Source organism: Pan paniscus, chromosome 10 (assembly GCF_029289425.2).
Source record: "Pan paniscus chromosome 10, NHGRI_mPanPan1-v2.0_pri, whole genome shotgun sequence".
NCBI classification, from domain to species: Eukaryota; Metazoa; Chordata; class Mammalia; order Primates; family Hominidae; genus Pan; species Pan paniscus.
In genome coordinates this window covers 85,860,640-85,885,425 of record NC_073259.2, presented here as the reverse complement: position 1 = coordinate 85,885,425, position 24,786 = coordinate 85,860,640, and the positions used below count along the sequence as shown (strand labels likewise).

General features: G+C 35.9%; 1 protein-coding gene across 13 annotated transcripts in view; it reads right to left on the bottom strand.

Annotated features, from left to right (window-relative positions):
- NAV3 (neuron navigator 3) overlaps positions 1-24,786 on the bottom strand; it is an 892,922-nt gene that overhangs the window by 359,274 nt on the left and 508,862 nt on the right. The window lies entirely within an intron of this gene.

Here is a 24,786-nt window from a genome sequence, read left to right as displayed (position 1 = left end):
TCCACTGGAAAATTTTCTAAAATATAATATTTTAAAATTATTTCTGGAGGTAAGATTTTAAATTCAAAGATTGAGTTAAACCAAATATAGTCTTATTCAAATAAACACATATTTCTCATGTATGTTTTTACACATTAGAACATAGGAAACAAATCTTGGGTGGACCTCCTGGGTAAGAAAACACCCCTTGGGGCCCAACAGCCAATGTGCACAATTTGTGAGCAAGTTATCAGTATTTCCTCCTAATTTTCACCTTGTCATTATCATTTCATAAAGCATTATTTATTCTAAGACTTAGATAGCTACATGTCACAAGAACAAATAATAATAATACTCTACTTCATAGACAGCCAAGAGCTGCAAGTCCTACTTCTCCTGAAACAGAACAAACAGCAGGAAATGAAAGCTCTTATATATATCCATTGGTAAAAAGAATTACCAGTTATATAGTGCTCATCTTCTCTCCACAACATATGTACAATAAAGAACGTTTCTTAAAAATTGTATTGAAGTGAAGATAATAATACTCTACAGCCTATATAAACAGTAAATTCTAATAATAGACTTACATGGAAATAAACATTATAGCATTTATTATGAAAATGCAGTACGAATCTGTATCAGTTAGCACTTGCTATATAAAATACACCACCAAAAATTTAAGGAATTAAAACAATGACTTTTTAGCTCATGATACTGTAGGGTGACAATTTGGGCTAAGGTCAGCTAGGAGGTCCTTCTTCTGAGTTTGGCTGGGCTCACTCACGTATCTGCAATGTGCTGGCAGTCAACGACCCACTCATACGTCTGGCATTAGCTAGCTGTTGGCTAGGACCCTGCATCACTTGTCATTCAATATCCAGTGGACTAGCTCATGCTTATTTATATAGAGTGCCCACGAGCAGCAAGTGGGAAAGCTCTGGGCCTCTTTAGTCTGGGCTCAGAATTCTCACAGTGTCTCTTCAACTGCATTCTATTGCTCAAAGTAAATTCCAAGGCCAGTCCAGATTCAAGATGGATGTGAATACACTTCGGTACCCCACCTTGATGGGAGGAGCTGCAAAGTATTATAGAATTCTTACAATATATCACAATGTCATTGAACAGAGACCTTTTGAGAAAATAGAAAAATATTGTGATACCCTTTAGAGATATCACAGATTCACTAAGAATAGATTCTGTCAAACTGACCTTCTTTCATTTTGTAACAATGTTAAGTTGGAAGCCAAAAAAATAACAAAAGCTTAGAATTTTGATTTCAGACAATATTTGATGATTATTTTACTATTTTTGGCAAAAATATATTGAAATTTAGGCTATACCGAACAGTTGGATAACTGTATAAATATTTAGACAATTATAATTTTTAAATGTTGATTAAAAGATCATTCTCCACCTGAATTCTTTAGGACACATGCAAAAGGATGTTAGTCAGCATATATTTTTTATTTTTATTTTTGGAGATGGAGTCTCGCTCTGTCACCCAGGCTGGAGTGCAGTGGCGTGATCTCAGCTCACTGCAAGCTCCGCCTCCTGGGTTCAGGCCATTCTCCTGCCTCAGCCTCCCGAGTAGCTGGGACTACAGGCGCCCGCCACCACGCCCAGCTAATTTTTTGTATTTTTAGTAGAGACGGGGTTTCATCGTGTTAGCCAGGATGGTCTCAATCTCCTGACCTTGTGATCTGCCTGCCTCCGCCCACCTCGGCCTCCCAAAGTGCTGGGATTACAGGCGTGAGCCACCGCACCCGGCCAGATGTTAGTCAGCATTTCTAAGTAATAAATGCTTACACTTAAAATATTTAGATGGTATATGATCTCATTTGTAGATTTAGAAAAGATAGTAGAAAGAGGCAGCATGATTGATAAGGAAATAAACTTGAAATTAGCATAAATGATTTGAAATTATATGTTGTTTTCTAGGATAAGTGCCACAAATATTATGGTACATTTATTTCCAATAATTTTAACACACACACACACACACACACATACACACATACACACAATTGGCTTATCATGATTACATAGCTTTATTTCCTACCTTCTTCAGTTACCTTTACATCAAAAAGAAAACATAGTCCTATATCATAAAATGTGCTCAGAAAACGAGGTTTCTAATGATCAGCAAGTTTTGTACATTCGTAAATTAACTGAAAAAGTTGGAGGACACTTGTTTGATAATAATCATAAAAGTAAGATTTAGGGGATTTATGCAGATTTATTCAAATTCAAGTTTAGTATGTGAACATGGTATGAGGTACTGCCAAAAATATGATAGAGCTGCTCTAAGCTGAATCAACAGAAACAGGCTGCCTTCCAGTTCTAGAAACTAATGGAGCCATATTGCTGATGAAACATCATGTAGGCTATTGCTTTCTATTAATTTTTAATCTTAATGTTAAATGTATCAGTAACTAATTAGGCTATGTCTGAAAACGAATAACCATGATGATAAGGCATCTGAAATTCATATTGTGTGTGGAATAGTTGAAAGCCTTTACTCAAAGAAGAGGACAAAAAGGTGAGGCTTTTTCATTTTCCTACCAACTAGTATGACTATGAGCTCTAAAAATGTACACCTGCTAACAGACTGCTTCCCAAAGTCAATTCTGAGTTCCTCAATTATCCCTGAAACCTTTCCAAGACTTAGAAGTCATAGGATTCATATAATATGTGTTGAATAGATAAGTGAACAAAAGACTATATTAGTAAACTAGAACCAATAAGTGGAACCAACAGAGAGAGAATTTTCACCTCAGTATAAGAAAAATTTATACCTTATGAAATACTAACTCCTGATTTTTAGAAGTCTGTCAAACTGACTATTAAAGGTATGCATACGTTAAGAGTTTTACTGGATTCAGAAATCATCTGACACAAAATGTGACTTTTTTTTTAAATAGAGATAAGATTATCTCTATTCTGTACAATGACCAATTCTGCCTGTTTTATTGTGTATGTTGAAATGTTGCTATCAGAAGTATTGCACATATTAAATTTTCATCTCAAATAGTGCTTTTTGCATAGAATAGTTTGGAAATTTTTGAACAGTAGAGTTTCTTAAACAAGATAAAAATTGATACATTGGATTACATTAAAATTAAGAATTTATGTTTCCCAAAAGACATTATTAAGGGAGGGAAAACACAACCCATGGAATGGGAAAAGATATTCACAATATGCATATTTGACAAAGGACTCATGTGCAGAAAATGTTTAAAGATCTCTATCAACCATTAAGGAAAGAGGCTCACTACTTATTAGAAAAGTAGGCAGAAAACCTGAATGAACACAATGGAAGATATCCAAATGGCCAGTTAAATACAGAAAAGATAATCAATTCCATCAGTCATAAGTGTATGGAAGCTTAAAACTCCAACAAAATCACACTACATAGAAAATGCTAAGGACCTGTGGCCTCATAACAATGGTGATACCAGAGGGCAGAGATGTGGAGCAACTGAAGATGCATTCAGGTTAGTAAGAAAGCAATCTGGTACAACCACTTTAGAAATGGTGGCAGTAATCGTACTCATGAAAGCTGAGTATATGTCTTGCCTATTACCTAGAAGTTTCACCCCTAGGGATCTACCCAACAGACATTGCTTCTTATGTTCACAAAAAGACATGTGCAGGAATGTTCACAGTGTCATTATTCATAAATCCCCAAGCTATAAACTATCCAAATGCCCACATTAAAAGCAGAATAAAAAATAAATTGTGGGAGAATTCACATACTGGAATAATATATATCTACGAGAATAAGGAATCTAAATTGTAATTGTAAATGTCAGACAGCAATTGTAAATGTCTGTTTCCTATTCTCTACTAGCTGGAAAAATGTGTTCATTTTCTACAAATTCATGAAACATATTTATGGTATGTGTACTTTATTGGTATGTGTCTATTATACATTAATAACAATTTTAAAATATTTTACTAGGCCCGTTTTCACAAACTTATAATGCATATGTTTTGTTATTCTTCATAAGTATAACATTATTTATTTATTTATGTATTTATTTCTTTATTTATTTATGAGAGGGAGTCTCGTTCTGTTGCCCAGGCTGGAGTGCAGTGGTGCGATCTCAGCTCGCTACAACCTCCACCTCCTGGGTTCAAGTAATTCTACCACCTCAGCCTCCCTTCCAAGTAGCTGGGATTACAGACATGTGCCACTACGCTCAGTTAAGTTTTGTATTTTTAGTAGAGATGGGGTTTCACCATGTTGGCCAGGCTGGTCTCAAATTCCTGACCTCAGGTTATCCCCCTGCCTTAGCCTCCCAAAGTGTTGGGGTTGCAGGCGTGAGCCACTGCACCCAGTCAGAATAACAGAATTTTCAGAGTTTAAACTGTTATTTTGAAAATCAGTTATCCATTACCACACATGAACTTTATAATGAGCAGGCCACATCTATGCCTACTCTCAAAAACTGCTTTTTATTTCCTAAGGGTCATCATTTTATTTATACTTTTGCTGTGATTTCCTAAATGAAGCTGTTGTTCAATTTCTGCTATTGTAGTAATAGTTCTTACTCCTCCAAGCTTAGTCCATGGGAATTACAAAATAGGCAGTAGCTAGGTCGTCTTTCTCATGTTTCTTAGCTCTAGTTATACTTTAGTCTCCTTATCTAAAAAGTGAAGATAACGGTAGTACACACGAAGACTAAATGAGAATGCATTTAAAGCACCTCTAACAGCATCTGGCAAGTACTACTTAATATTAATAAATGATAGCCAGTATTGTTAGTAGTCTTTCGTGAAGTTACAGTAATATAGACATTGAAGCTGGTATTAGAGAATGCTTTAAACATTCTAGGGAAAAATACAATTAGTTGTGAATTTTACCATATCATAATATATAAATTTATTATTCTTAAGTAGGAAGGAGTATGCATTTTTGAGATAATAGCATAGCATTTTTTGTTCCTGTTTCTTAGTTGATCTAAAGTTTCCCTAATCATTAAAATAATGACAATCATTATTACAAGAAGACAGAATTCAGTCTGTAACAAATAATTGATTGCTTAATATTATTGAAAATATTTTTAAGTTCACTGTGACAAAATAGTCTCAAAAGTTAGATTTCATTGAGCACAAAAGTGTTTTCCAAATTCAAAAACTTTTCTTTATCTATCAAATACAAAATCTTGGTTACCACAGCATACAGTGGCACTGTTAACCACAATGCATAGGGTGCAAGATATATTTCAGAGAACCTGTGACAGTGAGGGTAACTAAAGGTTCAAATAGCAGTAAGGAAGCAAGGGGATTCAGAAGGGGTATGTCTAAAGATAAGATACAATTTGAATCCCTGAGAAAGAATCTGGTGCTTCCATACCCTTGGGACTAGGCACAAGATTAACAGTTACATAAAAAAAATTCAAGATAGGTCAAAGAGCAGGGTGAAGGCTGAAAGAATTTGTGCCCCACTTCTCATTTGATAGCTGGGGGGATCAGAATGCAGGGGTGCTCCTTGCCAATATGGAATAGCCACAGCAGAGGAAAAATGATAAGACACAGTTAGGTAGATATGGCTTGAGACAGCGTATCTGATGTGTATGAATCCAAAAGTTCTTATGTGTCCCAGTGGTGCTATGCAGGAATGCTCTGAGGACTAGTATTCCAAGAGAGCTGGCATCAGGACAGGTGCAGAATATGAGCAATAGTTGCCAACAGGGGGTGTCCATATAGTATTCAAGGCCCAAGTCTCACAGCACATGTCCAGTGACCAGGCTGGATGGCGCCAACTCTGCAGAGACCAGCAAGGACCCAAAGAGCAGCAAGAAAACCAGAGACTTTTTCTCCCTTCATCTGCCATTACCCTGAGGACACAAAAGCTTCCCTACACACACTGTATCCATCCATCTGAAGAAGCCATTTTAAAAATGAGAAAGAAAGAGAGAAACTTCATAGAAAAGGAAAAACAGGTGCTGAAAAGAAATTTGACCTTGAAATTTGCTAACCTTTTACTCTAATGAGGCTTTCTCAAACCAAAAGAAAATAGCTTAATTTAGGTTTCCCCCATCATCACCAACCTCCTTTGCAACCACCAGCAGCAGGAAAGGAGATTTGAAAGAAAGCAAGAAGAATATGTTACAGAAAATACTGAGTTACATTTTCTTGTACATTTGATAAGTATCCTGTCTGAAATCCCTGTAAGTAAAACATATAAATTACAATGCACTTGGCTGATTTACTATACTGCAACGGACTTATGATTACTTAGAGGAAGATCCATATCATACATCACCCTCAACAAGGAAAACTCTATTAACATCCATAAACCTACCCTGGCAATAGAGTATGGATATTGTTATTGAACAGAGGAATTTCACTAGTTACGTTCTGACAAGGAAATCAAAGAATGCCAAAAACACTTGTAAGTGTTGGAGGATGACTCAAACATGTTCCACCTCCTTACTGATTTTCTAGCACAAGGCTATGGCTGGCTTTCCATAATATTATGAGTCTTGAATTTTATGTTAAAGACATATTTATTTTTCTAAGCAGGTTTGTTAGAGTAACCTAAGCAATAATTATCAACAAATGGGACACTTAGGACACGGCCATAGAATTTTATAGCCACTTTTTAAAATGCCATGGCTTTGAGATAACCCACTTCAATCTGCTGAGTCTTAATTTTAATCAGGTACAAAAAGGAGACACTTGTGTTAGAAGATCCTCCACTCTTTCTTCCACATTCAAAAGTCTATATTTGATGAGATAGGTTTGGAGACACAAGTGACCACCATTGGATTGGGGTAGCATCGCTCAAGGTAGACTTAGTATACTCTGCTAAGGCCAAAATTATTAAGGTTTGGACTTTGGATCACTGATATATAGATTGAGTATTTCTTATCTAAAATTCTTGGGACCAGAAGTGCTTCTAATTTTGAGTTTTCTTTTCAGATTTTAGAATCTTTGTATGTATCTTAGATATACATAATGAGGTATCTTGGGGATGGAAACTAAGTCTAAACAAGAAATTTATGTTTCATATACACTCTGTACATTTAGCCTAAAGGTAATTTTTTCAACACATAATTTTGTGCATGAAACAAAGTTCTGACTGTGTTTTGACTACAACCCATCACCTGAAATCAGGTATGGAATTTCCCATGTGTGGTGTCATGTTGGCACCCAAAAAGTTTCAGATTTTGGAGAATTTCAGATTTTGAACTTTTGGATTATAAATACTCAACCTGTATAGAAATAGCATAGCTGGCATTTCTATCCAATAAATCGTGAACAGTCTCTAGGATGGCTCTTTTTGCGATATAGACATGAGGTAAATCATGAGTCAAAGTAATACAATCATAAAAATAATTATTTTTTATTCAACACATATGTTTAAATCACTATTACATACAACACATTGTGTTTGGGAAGCTCAAGAGATATAAGCATGAATCAAATCGGTTTCTCATTAAAGAAAGTTTAAAGAAATTTAATTAGCGTTTAAATAAATTTAATTTTAATTACATTGGGGGAACCTTGAATGATTGCCAAGATTATGGCTATGCTCAGGAAGATTAGTTTGCCAACAATTTCTATGAAGGATTAGCTACCAAAATAAAAGAAAATATCACTATTATGCAGTAATTCCCAAAAGACTCAAAAGCTATGAACTATGAACTTTGACTGACTGGCAAACACAGCACATATCTCTTTCAAGTACATATGAAATTGCATGGAATCATATTGAAAATATTGATTTTTTTTTAATCCTCATTAGGAGATTTCTCTGCTTTCACCTGGGTTTTTTCCTCCAAAAATAAAGAGCAATCATGAAATTTAAATCACTCAGTGTTCCAGTTCCTATGGCAAATGTAGCATATATCTTGTTCAACAGATAATAAGGCAGTTACCTCTTTATCCTGTATGCCACTGCCAGGATGGATAAACTGTTCCAAAGTTTAGTAAACTATGTGCTGTATTAAAAATGATATGAGCACATTATTCAATATTTGTAGTGGAGGATAAAGTTCCTGTGTGTCTCCAACTTGACTATATCCAGCAGAGAAAAGGTTTTGATTTATTTGGAGTAAAAGACTTGGAATACAATAGAAGGGAGCAAGGACTTCTCATGGATTTTTCCCATTAAGCATTTTTGGGCAAGCCTTAGAAGTTACTCTGCAGGATGGATCTTATATTCATTCAGTGGCCTAGCTTTACAGCTAGTAGCAAAATTCATTGCCTTAACCCAGAGCAGTCTTGTTATTTTAACATGGCTGTTTCTATTTATAAAGTTACACAATCCAGTTGGTTCATTCTTCCTCCCTGTCTGAGACACAGTTTACAAAAAGAAACCACAGTCATTACAAAAATACATTGCCAGGAAATCCAAGTGTTGTTTTCTAGTGGAAACTGAAAGATCCACACCTTGACTTATGTCTTACTCATCCTAAATCACATCTTTGCAGCACTTTCTCCTGGCTAAAGAATGTGCTCTGAAGTTTTACTACGTTCATTAGAAGGCCATCTTTTATATTCTGACTGTTCTTGTTGTGGTTTTATAGGTGTTCTGTAAATAAAAGTCTGCTGTACAACAGGAAGCACCCTCTGCCAAGTCTTTTGGAGAGAGTAGCAACACATCCACAAGAGAATCCAGGTGGCAAGACATTTGAACAAAAGGTTTACACAACCGCATTCAAAAGAAGAAAGTAAAAGACAAGACAGACATAGGAACTCATTCTAACTCTCCTTTCAGCCTCCTGGCAGCTGCACCCGCTGGATGTTCATACAGGTCAACATCGTGATAGAGTGCTATATATGGGAACTTTCCTCTGAAGGCTAAAACAAGCTACACATGCAGAGAACAAACACGGGGCTAAGACATCAGAGACTTTCTTGCAAGTCCTTGAAATATGAAATTTAATTAAAATTTAACTGCCATTTGATCAAGGCTACAGAAGAGAAAGAAAAATAGTGGTGTTTGTAATACTTTGTGTAGCATCTTTGCTCATGCAGAATGAATGAGAAAATATTATACAGAATTAATTGTAGATAAAGTCAGCACCTGGGGCACTCTCCATTTATTCTTCCTAGAAGGACTTCTTGCCTGTTGGATACTCTGCCCTGTTGCTTTCAGTTGGATTTCATCTTCCCACCCTTTTCATTTTCTCAGCTTGATTCACATAGATCATACATAAGAGCTAAAGAAAATGTGTTTAGTGCCTGAGGGAATTCATTTTCTGCCTGGGATAACTAGACAAAATGTGATGCAATTCCTCCCCTGAATTTAAAATGTTTTGTTATCTTGAAGGCAATTTTCCTCATCCAATAAAAACAGAGAAGGAAAACGGGTGACCTTAAAAAACATATTTTTGAAATCGAAGATTCTCACACACAGAAATGCCTCTGATAATTTTGGGTGTAGACAGATGCTCTCTTCCTCTTTGTACTCCCCAAACATTCTGTCAATGGCCTATTGTTAAAGTGTGGACTTTCTCCTAGACCACATCCTGTCTGTCTTACAGAGGAGAAGCATACTGTTGAAGTGAAATGAAAGTCTTGATCTCTGTGTGTAGTCTCTGAAGGTATAGAAAAAACAAATTCACTGCAGTACCTCAAGATATCATTATATTCAACTCAGGGCCCGTAAGATTTAGGTTGGAAATTTCCTGATGATGAACTCATGGAACTAAGACACGTTTGTTTTATTGACAAATCAAAGCTTTTTCCATAAAAGGAAAGTGTATTATTTTCACTGCCAACACTGGTTAAAAATGGTAGGAAAAAGGGATGAAGAGCAAATGTATATATTTGAACCTCATTGAAAAAAAATCATTCTCCTTTGAATAACTAAAACCTCTGAAGAAGCTACTTCTAATTTGAAAAATTCCTGTTAAAGAAAGGACATTTCCCATTAAATCTGAAATAGATAATTGACAGCATCTAACAATGAATCCTTAATTAAACAAGGCAATAATATATTTAAAAATTGATAAATATGAGATCTCCAACTACTATAAAATTAGAACTAATAATTAGACTATTATAGAAAACTAGAATGAAATCAAGGAGAAAATCAAGGAAATTGGACTCATAACTCGAGTAACCAACCATCCCAGTTTGCCTGGGACTGAAGAATCTCCAAAACAAGAGACTGAGCACTAAAATCAGTACAGTCTGAAGATAACCAGTACAGTTGGTCAGCCTATGTGATAACTCATTCCTTCTTCCAACATTTTCTTATTTATCCTTCAAGAGATTTTTCTATTAGAATTATCTTCCTGCATATATTATCCTCACTATTTCTAAATATATTGCGTTCATTCATTATGCAAACACAAAATGAATTAACTTTTAGAGAATAAACTCCTGACAGTGGATTCTCAGATAGTTCATACCTAAAGCAATAAACACAAAATCTGAATCTCTATCAATAGATTTTAATGGAGGAGGATCTGAAATTACAGACACTTTGTCATTTAGTATTGGATGTGTTTTTGGTTTTTGGTGCTTATCAACTCTTGAGTGAATTCATTTCTCAGCTACATAAGCCTATCCCTTTCCTCTCCAATCTTCGTTCATCCGGAATTGGAGATATGACTCAGAGATCAGTAATCTTTATGTGCTTTTTGGAGTGCACTGCATTCTAAAGCTAGTATTTTGGTACACTTAATGTTTAAAGAATTAAACTAATCAGCCAGGCCCAGTGGCTCACGCCTGTAATCCCGGCACTTTGGGAGGCTGAAGTGGGCAGATCACCTGATGTCAGGGGTTCGAGACCAGCCTGAGCAACATGGAGACACCCCGTCTCTACTAAAACTATTAGCTGGACATAGTGGCATGTGCCTGTAATCCCCGCTACTTGGGAGGCTGAGGCAGGAGAATCACTTGAACCCAGGAGGCGGATGTTGCAGGGAGCCAAGATCGTGACATTGCACTCCAGTCTGGGCAACAAGAGTGAAACTCCATCTCAAAAAAAAAAAAAAAAAAAAAAAGTATTAGCCTAATCAAACTTAATGAAAATATGAAAAAATAGAAAACCTCTAAAAGATATCACTAATATCCAAAACTTCAATAGATGAGAAAATTTCTATCTATTCCACATTGGTTTTTTAATTGACTTAAACATAGGAGGAAAAAACATTCAACAATGGTGAAGTAAAGCGTGATGATTTGTAGATATGTTTCTTTCTGCAATAAAATAAATAAAGTACTTGGGTTCTTTTAAGTGTTGTAGCAAAAATCTGAAATAAAGTCATTCAATATTAGGATGTTATAGGTTGTTAGTCAAAGTCCAAGAGCACGTGGTCCTCTCTTCTAAAGGCAGTGCCAGACTGCACTGAGCCCCAATCTAAGCACAAACCCATCTGAGCTCTATCCCATAAATCACTACTAAGATTGTTTTCCTTCAAAACAAGACTGCCTGAATTTGGGAAGTGTATTTGTATTCCACAAGATTCATTTTATTAAAATAGATGGATCCAGGAGCTATTGAATATCATATATATATACACATACTTATACATATTTATACAAAACTGTGTGTAAATTTTTCTCCTTAGTTCTATGCTTATTGATATTCTAAAAAAAGAATAGCCTGTGCTAAAAATTGTGTGTTTGTAGGTCTCATTTGCTTCCAAAAATGATAGGTAATGTCTTAACGTTATTATGATGCTATAACAGTACGCTTTTATTTCTGGCTACAATTAGGTGAGGTTGCTATTCTTGTCCTAATCCCAAAGTCGAGAAAATTGAGTAAAAACATGCAAGATGACACAGTTGGAGTAAAGGACTCCAATTCAGGCCACCTGACTAGAAGTTTAGTGATTTCATATTAACTACTGCTGCTGTAATGCTGTATGCAACATATACTCTACATATTTAGACTACAGGATGAATAAGTATGCCCATGTATCATATGTAGGTATATGTATATGACTATATTCTTTCTGCCCAATGAAAAAATATTTAATAGAACCATTAAAATACAAATTTAAAACAAGTCCATATAGAATGGAGGGATAAGGGGAGAAAATAATAACTAAAATCTGGAATAAAAATGTTAGTGAGATTTTTTATTTAAACTACATTGTATTATCCCTATAAACACAACTCAAAAAAATTTATTGCACACCTAGAAGCAAGTAAAGTTGTGACTCTCCTGACCAAATATTAGCTCATGCTTTGGGCATTGCTATGGTCTGAATGTGACCTTCAAATTCATATGTTGAAACTTAATCACCAATGTGATAGCTTTACAGGTTGGGCCTTCAAATGATGATTAAGTCATGAGGATGGAGCCCTCATAGATGGGAATAAGGCCCCTATAAAAGGGCTTGAAAGAGTGGGTTCATTCTCTTTTGGCCTTCGGCTGTGTGAAGACATGGCATTCCTCCCCTGTGGACGATGCAGAAACAATGTGCCATTTTGGAAGCAGAGTTAGCCCTTACCAGACACCAAACCTGCCGTCACCTCGATCTTAGACATCCCAGCCTCCAGAACTGTAAGAAATAAATTTCTGTTGTTCATAAATTACCCAGTCTGTAGTATTTTGTCATAGCAGCACAAATGCACTGATTAAAGCAACATCACTCACTTAATCTTAATGTATCAGCAGCTCAACAGCTCAGATCCAAATGTGTAGACGACCCCTAGCCACTGTACAGAATTGCACAGCAAAAATTTTATGTATCGGCCTTTCCTCTAGCTTTATCCTTTTCTAGTGTTCTTTTCTTCATACAATCCCATTTTATTTGCATATGTTTTGAAATTTTATATATTTTGTATGTTTTTAATTCTACTAAATCTTTTTTGTTTTTAAACAAGACAGGGTCTAAATTGGTTGTAAACTGGGGCAATGCCCCCCGCCCTTTGTGAGATGTTTGGCATTGGCATTGTCTGGATATATTTTTGATCGTCACAATGAGAGACGGCAAACCTGTTCTAAATAAAACAATTACATCCAGACCTACAGTAAAAGCTATGATTGTTTAAAATCTGCATTATAATCATTTCTGTGGCTTCTAGGTAATATTGAATAGGAATTTAATATTGAAAAAATGAATATAGATTCCTAAAAAGAACCTAAAAATATATCTAAAATGACTATAGATTCCTAAAAAGAAAAATAGGAATTTAATATTCAAAGAACCCCAGGTTCTTATTAGGAATCTATATTCGATCTGTTTTTCTAAGTATATTTTCTATAATGCCTATAAGATACACACACACACACACACACACACACACACAATGATTAACAAAAACAAGGAAAGTTACCTGGGGTCCACAGTGCAGACCTGGAAGTGGTAACTGAAAGGGTTTACATTTACTGAAATAGTCTTTTTTTTGTAATACAATAGGTCTAGCTGGAATCAGAAGACAATAGCTGAGAGACCATATTGTTGGAGATAATAGTAAACCTTGTATTCAATGGAGGAAGGCAACACACAAGTGTGGATATCAAAAAGCCAGCCAAAGGAAGGAAGAAACAGTATAAAAAGCAGATGCTTTGAGGAGAAAAGAAATGTGAAACAGAATCCAAATAATATATGAGTCAAAATAATAACATAAAAAGTTCTGGCAAAAATATCACCCTGTAGAAATTCAATAAATTGTCCAAAAAAAGGTACAGCAAATTTATATGAAAGATGTGAGCATTCAGGGACAATAAAGAGGAATATATAATCTGTACATTTTTTAAGCCTAAAAAGTGAGCAATTTAACTTGATCTAAGCTGAAGCTAAACAATGAACACTGTTGAAAAGAAGGAGAAACCTGGATACAAATAGTCTTATACCACAACTAAATCTACGGACAAATTACCTTAGAAACTCACCTTGCATTTAAAAAGAGATTCTTTATATGTGCTTATCATGGTCTGAAAGGATTGTAATATGAGCTTCTTCTTTTGATGCTGAGTTTTCCAGTGATCCATTCACACATTCCCACTCGGTGACCCTTGGAACCACTTTGCAATGAGCTGACAGAAGTTTCACAATATCTCCAAGCCAAGAGAGAGGACACCTCCTTACACAACAATGCAGTCACCTATTTGGCATCATCTAGTATCCCGCGAATGCCTCCTTCTTGCTGGATACTTGACTTCACCCGATTTGTTAAACTTCTCTTCTAGAATTCAGATCGTACACAGTCTTGGCCTTTCTGGTTCCCAGCTCTGACGGAGAGTTTCCAGGTCCAGCAAGAAAATAATGCTAATAACAGATATTGAGGCAAGTTGAAGCAAGGGTGCAGGACCAAGAGAGAGACCTGCTTTCAGGATGTGAGACTGGATGAGCAGGTTGGAACAGAAGAAATTAAAAATAGCTAGAAAGATCCTAAGGTGGGAAACAGAAGACAGTGAGCTTTTTATATGGTATTTGTGTATATATGGACCTGGTCTACTTTTAAAAGCTGGGTTAACTGCAAGATCTTTATTTAGTAACTTGAGTGTCATTATGGTTCTTCTCTTATTCAGTGTTTTGCTTTAAAAGATATATCCCTGTAATTCTGGACAACTTATTGACAATCTGAGCACCTTAGACTATTTTTTAAATGGTGAATTTTTGCTTAATCTTGAACATCTGACTAAATAGCCAGTTTCTAGCTAACTATATGCTGGCTAATAGTTTACCAAACTATTTCCCGTAATTTCTGGGTACACAGATACATGATATTTCCTAGTCTCTCTTGAAATTAGGTATTATCATCTCACTGACTTCTGACCAATGAAATAGAGTGGAAGTGATATGTGGAATTCCCAGCCTCTTATGCAATCCTCCATTTTCTCTCTTTCACTGATGGCTGGCTAGAGGTGAGATGATGAAACCGTATACTGGAGGGAACCTAGTTTCTTTGTTACCATATATATGTGTCAGCAACCATTTTCTATAAATGGCCAGTTAGTATATATGTTAGTCTTTGCAAGCCACATAGTCTCTATTGTGACTACTCATCTCTGCCATTATAGGATAAAAGCAGCCACAGGAAATGCATAAACCAGCATCAGGGCTGTGTTCCAACAAGATTTGACTTTAGGAAATTGGGCACCAGGCCAAATTTGGCCTTTGGGTCATAGTTTGTTAACCCCTAACTATATGAGAGCATTAAAAAAGTGGAGAATAAATTTCTATTGTGTTAAGCCACTGAGACCTAGGATTTATCTGTTATAGAAGTTAGCATTACCTTAACTAGTGCAATGCCATTTTGATTGCATATAAAATTTGTTTGGTCACATTTCATTATGAAAAATTTTGAACCTGCCCACTCCAGGTTTTCAGTTTTACAGAAAAGTTATTTACAATATCAAAATACAGCAAAAAGAAGAGATAGCCCATAGTTTTTATTTATTTGTTTTTGCTTTCCATTTATGGAGGTGGCATCACGTTGTTATACTGGGAAAATGTTACATTTTTACATGACTCTTTCATCTAGTGACTTTTTTTCCAGGCGGAATTGCAACACATTTTAACAAATAATTCTATGATTTGCAGTAGGGAGGTCCTGCATGTAACCAATTAATGAACTCTACCACAGATATCAAATTTCTCTATTGGACCCAGTAACTAGTAATCCAAAGTAAAACACTTCTTACAGAAAAATGAAGTAACAGTGGGATTTGCAGAGACAGAAGAGTCCAAAGTGAAATTTGTCAAAGATTAATTCAGTGCTCCTGGTAAGAATTTATTATTTTCTGTTTTCTTATTATGTGACTCAGTATCCACAAAGACAGTAAAGAATAACATTGATTTTGACTGCTGATTGTCTATACATTGTTGTGAGGAAACATCAGAGAGGGAGACTCAGAGAGTAAGGACAGGGAAGTCAAATAGACCTAGGTTGGAATTCCAGCTCTGCCCTAGCATCTCTCTGAGATCAGTTGCTACAGCTGTTTGACTGGAGTTATAGCTTGAGTATAACTTCCAGCATGTGGGAGGCACTCAAAAAGTGTTAGTAATAATCCTTAATTTTAACTACTACTTGCTACCCGGTTCACACAAATTATCACTTCCAACTAAACTGTACATTTTTGAGTGAAGAAAATGTATTTATCCTCCAAGATATAGAATTTTTGGATTGCTGATGATTAATAGCTTAATCCAAACATCTATAGCCTGTTTTACTAGACTTGTCCATCTTCCATTGCTCTTGAGCTTGGTACTTTAGTGAAAACCTTGCTCCATCATATTCTCCTCATCTGTATTTTGGAAATGTCCCCCACCCATTTACTGGCTCTTTATATATTTTATTTTGTTGTCAGCTTTCAAAATATGAACTTAATCATGTCACTTTGACATTTAGCATACTTCTTCCATTCTGTACAGAGTAAGTCCAAACTCTTTACAATGGCATTTAATGCCCATCTTCCCACTGACTTGAATAAGCCTCATCTCTCTTGGTTGCATCCTACATCCTAAGATTGGTGAGTAACCTGTAGGTTTATAAACACAACACACTATTTCATAGCCTGGTAAATGCTATTCCATATAAAATGCTCTTTTTTCCCATATTTACTTGACTAAATCAAATTCATTCTTTATTTATTTATTTATTTTTTAGACAGATTCTTAGTCTATCCCCCAGGCTGGAGTACGGTGGTGCGATCTCGGCTCACTACAACCTCCACCTCCTGGGTTCAAGTGATTCTCATACCTCAGCCTCCTGAGTAGCTGGGATGGCAGGCACTTGCCACCACGCCTGGCTAATTTTTATATTTTTAGTAGAGATGGGTTTTCACCATGTTGGCCAGGCTGGTCTAGATGAACTCCTGACCTCAGGTGATCCACTTTCCTTGGCCTCCCAAAGTGCTGGGATTACAGGTGTGAGCCACCATGCTTAACCTTCAAGACCTGGTTGAAATGTTACTTTTCCCATCTATTGAGAATTAATCACTGCTTCCTCTATTCCACTACCAATTATTAATTTTATCCACTTTTATGTGACAGTATCAGATACTTTTATAATATTATAATACTAGTAGGTAATAAGTGTTGACCACCAACTATGTATTAGGCCCCTTTTGACATATAGTTTATATGCAATATCTCTTCCAATCTTCACAAAAATTCTGTGCTCATTTACATGATTATCCTCATTTTAAAGATGAAGAAACTGAGACTTAAGTATTAACTGCCTTGCCAAAGTCATTTTGCTAGTAAATATTGGAGTATTCCAAAAGTCAGAGTTTTCCAAAAGTCAGAGATCAAAAAAAGTGAAGCAAATGCAAAGCTTGACAGTGACCATGAACATAAACTGTGCTTTCAAGAAATGCCTCTGTGAAATAGGAAATATGGAGCAATTGATATATGGTGAAGAAAATTATTATTGTTGTTGTTATTACTATGATTTAAGTTAGTAAAGACCAAAGCATTATTGGAAGCTGATTCTAAAGCAGCATTTCTCAACTGTATTTGATTTTGCCTTTCTCAAATACAAAGGATGCCACTGGTACATAACAGTTTAATTGTGAAACCTGGAGGGTACATGGTGGGTAGAGATAGACATGCTGCCAAATATCCTACACTGCTCATAACAGACTCTATCCCTATGCCTAATACAGAGTTATCAGTTCTAAATGTCGCTGGTGCCAAGGCTGAAACATCTTGGTCCAATGATGCATTGGGGATGAAGACACCGACAATATGAGAAATGGGATCACTAATGGAACAAAATCAGGAAGAAAGAGAAAGGGAGGAGATAAAAATGTTACTCTTAGGAAAGTTTTATAAGCAACTATTATCCTCATTTCATTTCATTTTTTACAAATACAGAGATTGAAGTCCAGAGAGTTTAAATGATTTACACTTTTAGGATCTAGCATAAGTTTAATTCAAAATTTGAGCTCCTAATACAATATTCTTTTAATTATACCGCTTAATCTTTCAAGTTCAAAATTGGATATGGATAATTGTTGGTGATTTGATAGCATAAATATCAAACATGTAGCAATTATTTTGCCTGAAAATTAATGACATATCTATTGGCTTTATGTTTCTATAAACAATGTATTTAGAGTCTTAGTTTTTATTAAAGGAAAGAAAGATGTCTATGACACAAGAAAAAAAGAAACAGAAGAATGTGTTTGGCAAATTGGCATCAAAAACACACAAAATACTGAAACTTTCAAAAAAATTAAAAAGTTGTATGAAATTTTCAGTAACATTTAATCATGTAATCAGCACCAACAATTTTAATAATTTCTAGTTCAAAGCATGAAATATAAGCCTTTAAAGACACTGTAAAGCATGAACTAAAATAATAGACAATAATATTGATGGCCACATTTCTACCAATTGTTACTCAAGAGCAATAAATGTAAAATAATGAAAAGCTGAGCCTTCTGCCAGTAGAGAAAATGTTAAAATTCCAGCATTATTTCAACATTCTCCGACCATTGTTACCACAAAAGCAAAAACAATTAAAATGACCACGACAGTTTAACTGTGAAACCTGGAGAGTTATAACTAGAAAAAGAAATAATCATGTTTCTTTAAATACAAATAACTAAATGTGCAAGCACAGCAGAAACAGGCAAGAAAAGCAGAATCGTCTGGGGACCCAAGAGCTGACCTATGCAGCTGTAGGCCTGGCCAGCTCTGGAAATGCTACCATGTGAGCAAGCCAACAGGAGCACTGACAGTCCTCAGCAATCAGGCAACTTCTCCAAGAAGGAAACAGCTGGAGGCCAGAGCCAGTGATCTACTTTATTGACATCTGCTGCTATATTTCTAACATGGGGTTCCTTTTATTTATTTCTGTTACTCAAACAATGCAGTAGAGACCATGTGTCAACTTAATTGTCTTCTCCTGATAATTCTAGGCACTTCACACAACCACTGATTGATTTACAATTCACCAACAATGCTAAAACAAACCCTACTATTAATTAAGTCAATCAGTAGTCCTCCTTCCCTTTCCCTAACCCCGAAAGAAGTATTTATTGCTGCAGTGTAGTTTCTTGGTTAAGAATAATGTCTTCTGTAACCATACAGCCTTAGTCTGAATCTCTATTCTACCACATTCTCGCATTGAGATATTGGCAAGTAATTTAACCTCTCTAAGCTGCAGTTTCTCCATCTGTAAAACGGGAAGAATAATAATTCCTATGCCATAAGGCTATTGTGAGGACTGAATGGAATACTCTAAGAAGTGTTCGGCCCAGTACCTGACATACAGCCATTCTCTAAACATTGGTTAATATTAGACCTCTCTGCAATGATTTCTCCTAAATATCATTACCAGTGTCATTTGGTCTCATTCTTACATAAGATCTTTCTCCATTGTCTACCTGCTGTTTTCCATAAATATTATGCTTCATTTATAGTTGTTTACTTCCCTTTTGAGGAAAAGTTATGTAAACTTTTAAAGTTTAAACTTTAAAAGTTTACATAACTTTTCCTCAAAAGAATGTTTTTACTCTATATATCTGAGTCCTATCTGCTCATTAAATTTCAAAAATTCGGTCTTTTCTGAATGCTCCATTCATATACAATTTCTCTCAGCCCTAACATTCTGCAAAAGAATTGTCCACATTAGCAATACTATTTATACAATACATTTGCATGACAATATTATTTATGCTTATTTTAAATATTTATTTTAACTACTGTTTTTGTGTATCTTCTGTTTTCAAAGCGTTAGTGCCAGCTCTGTGTGAACACAACAGCAAGAAATAATTCTTACCATGGTTGCCCTTAACTAGCAGAGTGAACAGGAATTAAACAAGCATACATTCTACCATGGACATAAACGCCTCTACTCTTTCAATAAATTTCTTTGGATTGCCCCAAGCGGATGTAATCTCTCCTCCCTTATAGCATCCACACCAATTTGTCTATACTTTTATTTGACCTTTGAAATAATCTTAAATAGTGGGTAAGATTTGGATGATAGGGTAAACCCAGAAAAAATATTGCTGTTACATCATTAAGAGAAAGTATAAATAAAATAACATAGAAAAAAGTCTTCCTTTGAACAAATTTTAATTCAAATTTTGGATTTTGTTACTAGTTAACTGTGTGATCCTATGTATGTCTCCTACTCTCTCTGTTTATTTCTCTGTAAATGTAGATTATAATACTTTCTTTGAAATGTTTTAAGAATAAAGTAAAAAATTTTCTATAAAATACAAGGCTTGTCCACAAAAAATAATTGCTTTCCATAATAATGTAAAACAGAATCTTGAGTTTGCACAAGTAATCTGAGAGGGAAGGAATGAGTGAGCCCAAGACTGGAAAGAAGTTGGAAATGAAAATAGGAGTAAAAGAAAGGTGGCAGACCAAGTTGGAAGGAGACTGGGGATTGAGATGTAAAAGCCAGGAAGTGCTCCACAGTAAGTATGGCCAAGAAACTTTCATGAACAGGGATGTTTAATGCTTAATTGGATGTTGTTTGCTGAGCTGTGACAAAATAGAACACTCTTTCTTAACCTTAACCTCCAGAATGTTAAGTAAAGGTTCCAAGGCAAAGTGACTCTGTTCTTCATTTGGGTGTATGCCCAGGAAGAATGGAAAAACAAATCCATATGAGAGAGATTAGAAAATTTGAGATAAGAAAGAAATCAGAACAAGATATAGCTAAGGAAAACATAAGCCCTTGAAATATTGTGGAGGATTTTCCAACTGCATATGACATAGAGTCTGGAACTAGTATTATTTATTTGTTAAAGGACAGTGGGACTAAACATTCTGAAGAAATTGGGACACCCAGGAAGAAGACATCTGGGATGTAGCAGCTAGATGGAGCTATGATGGAAATAGAGAAAGTGACAACTGGGTGACAAGAATGCCTGAATGAAGACATTATAAGATATGAGAAGCAAATAAAGTTTTCTTCTTAAGCAGGATGGTGAATATGCTGCATGGATGAGGGTAGAGAGACACAGGAGGAGAGGATACCAATTTGGAATCACTGAAATAATTGATAGGAAACTTCAAAGGCCATCAAAGGATGAGCAAGTGCAGAAGAAGATAAACCCAAGCTATAATACTGAAGTAAAATTCTCAACTTCTGGCAAGTTATGGGATGTGAAATGGTGATGTACTTTACCAGATATTAGTCTAGGAATTCGGGATTAGATGACTGGAATGATGGCATTTGCACTAATTGAAACAACAGGTGAAGGGAGTCACAACTGAACACACATTTCTGAGACTGTCATATGTAAATTTGTTCTCTCAAACCAGATCATAAAACTGTTTGGTACAAGGACTAGCAGAGTACCCCACATAAATGTTTCTTAATGACAGTCGTCTATTGTGGGTACTATCACTAGTATCTTTTCCTAGAAATTGAACCCATAATTCTTAGCTGAGCACATCTCCACTGGAGCAAGGTAAGGCCTTGGAACTATAACTAGACCAGTGTGGAAGAATATTTAATAAAACAAGGTGTATCTTTTTAATTAAGTGGAGTGCAATTATCTACTCAAGACTATGAGGTGTGAGCCACAAATCGATGATGGCAACCAAAATAGAGCCTGGTTCCCTGACAACTTCCTGAAGTCTCCCTACCAGCCATACATGGACTGCTCAACTCCAGATTTCCTTTATATGAAAATGAAATAAACGTCTATCTTCTTTATGCTATTGTTATGTTGACTTTTCTGCTTTTGCAGCCAAGTCTAATTCTCTCTAATATAACTACCTTGTTCGATTTTGCTATTTACTTCAGTTCTGGTTTTTTTTTTTTTTCCCAAAAGCTAAAATAACTCTACATATACTTCTTTTTAACATTTAGAAATATTCTGAACTGCTGACCAGGCATTCTTTACATTTGTTTGAAAACATTTTTAATCTGATAAGTGGCATGGTGAAAACATCCCTATAAATACAACTTTGCTTACCACAGAGGCTTATTGGGATATCAGATGTTTGATTAATATGTTTGCTAACCAAAGAGATCAACCAAAATTATATTGAAAACAGTGCTTATAGTACTCAAATCCTAGGCCAAGGTCATTTAGCAAAGTGGAAGTTTCACTAAACCTGCAGAAAAGATAGCCATGGTCAGCAGAGACAGTGTGTCTCTCTATTCTTGCCATTGAATCCATACAGACTTGTGGATACACAGAAGATTAGAATGGAATTTTATGGCATTTCTTTTAATTATTTGCAAAAAGATAAATATTTTTAGTCTTTTGTTGATAATTTATGTTTCCCTGCTTTTTACTCTGAATTGTTCACTTTGAACTGAGAACTATAAACCCATAAAAAATATTTTATTTTAACTGATTTTTCTCACATGGACAATGCTATGTTAGACATAGAACTCCACAAATCATCCATTCCCAACCCCTTGTTTTATACATAAAATTGATACGGGAAGGGGGCAGGGAAGTGTTGTGTAGAGAAAGATGGGGTCCCTGGCTAGGGCTCCACCCCTGGGCCTGTGCCCATGGACCTAGTGAGGACAGGCATTTATGTTTTCATGCCCAAATGTTGCATTGTCTAAGACCACCCTGGCCCACCACCTCCCCATTCTGTGCCTATAAAAACCCCAAGACCTTAGCAGGCAGAGACAAAAATGGCTGGACATCGAGAGGAACACACTGGCGGAAGAACACACAAGCGGCTGGACGTCGAAAGGAACACACCAGCAGAAGAGGACACCGACAGGCACCTGCAGACACCGGCAGGCCATCGACCGCAGAACGACATGGACCCGAGGGGAATCTAGCCAGGGAGGTCAGAGGAGAGTCTGGCTGCTGGGCGGCCCAACTCCAGGGGAAAATCACCTTTCCTCCTTATGGCTCCCCGTCCATCTGCTGAGAGGTACTTCCAACATTCAAAAGAACCTTGCACTCATCCTCCAAGCCCACATGTGACTCGATTTTTCCGGAACCAAGGTGAGAACCCAGAATAAAGAAAGCCCTCTGCCCTTGCAATAAGGCAGAGGGTCTAACTGAGCTGATTAACACAAGCCACCTTCATACTGCAAAACTAAAAGAACACACTGTAACACACGCCCACTGGAGCTTCAGGAGCTGTAAATACTCAACCCTAGATGCTGCTGTAGGGTCGAAGCTCCACACCCTGCCCATCTGCATGATCCCTCTAGAGGTTTCAGCAGCGGGGCATTGAAGACGCAAGCCACTCCTGCTGTCACATGCCCTGTGAGGGGGACAAGGAAACATTTCCTGTTTCGAAATGATTCCAAAAGATGAACAAACTTAACTGAATCCTTCTCAGAATAACTATTTATTCATTAATTGATTCATTAATTGCTGTATTCATTCATCCAACTACTGTTTAATTCTTATCATGCATAAAGCATTGTACAGGGAGAGAGCTGGAACACAGGATAAGATACGAGACCTGACTTCTATATGTTTTCAGCTTAGTGGAGATACAAATAAATTATCCAGATAATTAAAAGAAATTATCCAGATAATTAAAATACACAAGCATTTCTACAGACAAAGAATTGGGAAAGAGGAATGGTGGGGAAGGGATAGCTAGCAAAGACTTTATGAATAAAGTTGGATCTGGGATAAAGCTTAAAGGATCTGAACAGGTGAAGGTGGGATGGGCATTGTAGAAAAAGGAGTGGCTTTCTTTTTCACTTCTAGAGTTGATTTTTGTATAAAGGTTTTTTCCTTAAATTATTTTAAACTAACATTTGGATAGCAGAGTAAAATGAAAATATTTCCTAAGAAGCCAGAGATGAGGCTGTGACTTTGGAAAGCTTGACATCATAGTTAATGCTGCATTAAAAAGTGACGCTGAGTAGAATGATGGTTACCAGAGGCTGGAAAGGGTAGTGGCGAGGGGTAGGGGGAGTGTGGATCGTTAATGAGTACAAAAATACATTTAGATAGAATGAATAAGATCTAGTATTTGATAGCACTATAGGATGATTACTGTCAACAATAACTTATTCTATATTTTTTAAATAACTAAAAGAATATATAATGTTTGCAACACAAAGACATGATAAATGCTTAAGGCAACAGATACTCCATTTACCCTGATATGATTATTACACATTGTATGCCTGTATCAGAATCTCTCATGAACCACATAAATATATACACCAATATGTACCCATAAATATATACACCTAATATGTACCAATAAAAGTAAAAATGCACAAAACAAAAGTGATGCTTATCAAGGTACAAATGAATCCGCATGAAGTTCAGCAGCTTCGGGGCCATTCTAGCATGTGTGACTGGAGAAAACGGTTGTAGTATGCTTTAGAAACCAAGGGCTATGAGCAACTACTCACAAAATATCATAAATTAAATGACTGAAAAAGATGTCAGTAATAAGTAAAAGAGTAGGGTTTCAGTTTACAAGGGAAAGTCCATATAAATGTGCAGTATCAAGGAAAATAGTACTTCATTTTCCTTCATACTGCAATGAATTAAGCAGCCTATGATACAAATTTTCAAACAGAAATTCTTTGATATGCAAATGACATTTAGAGAAAAGTGATGGTGTCTATATGAATTATTACAAATAAATGTCTTTTTAAAAGTACCTATTTTCATACATTGCAGTATGGATGACAATAGGTTCTCTTTTTCTCACATTTGTGATTGATTATGATTATTAGTAATAGAGCAATATCTAGAACTAACTAGGCATTCATCAATAAGTAGTACTAAATGATTACAATAGATGCATATTCAGAAAATTTTGATCATGACTTTTACAACTCTAAACTAAGAATACAGTTTTTACATAAGCTAAATATTCAGCTTTTCAGCCATTATAACTACTTACATCCTTACACTGGTATTCCTCTACTACTCCCCATTTCATAACATGTTTTATAGTGCACTTAAAGAGAAATGTGCATTTTAGCCATACAAGTCTGCAGGTAACT